Raw genomic sequence first — 1178 nt, forward strand, 5'->3', positions numbered from 1 at the left:
CCAGCCTGGGCCTGATCTAGGCGCCCGGCACAAACCTGCAGGGAAAGTGTGACCCAGGGGCTAGGCCATGTCTGGCATCCTGACCCCAGGTCCCTGGACATCAGGACATGACCTGCTCATCAAGGCAGGGCTGCCTCTCTCCCTCAGGGGCCAGGCATCAGGGACCCCCGGCCAGCAGCACTGGGGGTGACAGCAGTCACAGCAGCACATAGGGCAACCTCCTGGCCATTTGCTATGTCCCTCGGGCTGGCTGGGTGCTGCTCAGCTGCACAGAGCAGGTGCTGGTCAAGCCTCGCTGAAAATCAGCAAGCCCAGCTGGCTGACTTGCTCCGGGGTCACCCACACCAGGGCCTGAGCCCCTCCTGCACTGGGGCCAGGGGCGGCCACCAGGAGAAGGCTCTGCAGCATCTGGCCTGGCCACCATGGTTCCCACAGAGTGACCAGCGGCAGGGCCCACCTCCTGGCTGAGCCCAGGGTACCACGGTCCAAGGAGACATCCTGTCAGCTGACGGTGCTCAGAGAGATGCGTGAGCAGGTCCCTGGTCACCTCCTGGGGCCCCTGTGCCTCTGGGTCACTGATTTCCCCGAGGGCCAGCACTAAGGAGGGCCTTGTGCTGCTGAGACCAGGACACACGTTCTTGCTCCGTGCCCGGCCCTGCGCTGCCACCTGAGGATGTGAAGGCAGGAGGGAGCTTTGCTCTGCTGGCAGCTGGGAGAGGGCACCCACAGGTGAGGCCTTTAAGGAAAGCTCTTTGGCCCCAGATTGTTAACAAACTAAGCCCCACCTCTGTTCCCAGGAGGGCAAGGTTCAAGCTGGCCCTTTGGAATCGGGGTTTGGGCTGTCCAGGAGCAAAGGGAGCAGGCCGAGTCCCTCCAGGGAGGAAGTGCCCCAGGAAGTTTCACCCTCACAGAAGGCTCCTGGGACCAGGAGTGTGAGCCACACCACTGACCAAGGCCGAGCAAGCACTTGCCGCCCGCCAGGGAGCTGCCACAGAGGAAGCTGTCAAGCAAACACAGCCCCCGCAGGTGAGGTGCTTCCCCGGAGTCTCTTTTCCCAGTCTGCACACACACACATGCAGACATGGTGCACACACATGGCTCACACACATGCATGCACACACAGTGCGCATATGCAAACAGGCACACACACACACACACACACACACACACACACACAC

General features: G+C 62.2%; 1 long non-coding RNA gene across 1 annotated transcript in view; it reads left to right on the top strand.

Annotated features, from left to right (window-relative positions):
- The first annotated feature begins 866 nt into the window (after nucleotides 1–866).
- Nucleotides 867–1178, top strand: part of LOC123522184 — a 3073-nt gene continuing 2761 nt past the window's right edge. The window contains exon 1 of the long non-coding RNA XR_006680465.1: nucleotides 867–1026. This is a non-coding gene — a long non-coding RNA (uncharacterized LOC123522184). The remainder of the gene's footprint in view (nucleotides 1027–1178) is intronic.

The sequence above is a fragment of the Echinops telfairi genome, unplaced genomic scaffold, assembly GCF_000313985.2.
Source record: "Echinops telfairi isolate 266 unplaced genomic scaffold, ASM31398v2 ScPeMD7_3533;HRSCAF=4204_0, whole genome shotgun sequence".
Classification (NCBI taxonomy): domain Eukaryota; kingdom Metazoa; phylum Chordata; class Mammalia; order Afrosoricida; family Tenrecidae; genus Echinops; species Echinops telfairi.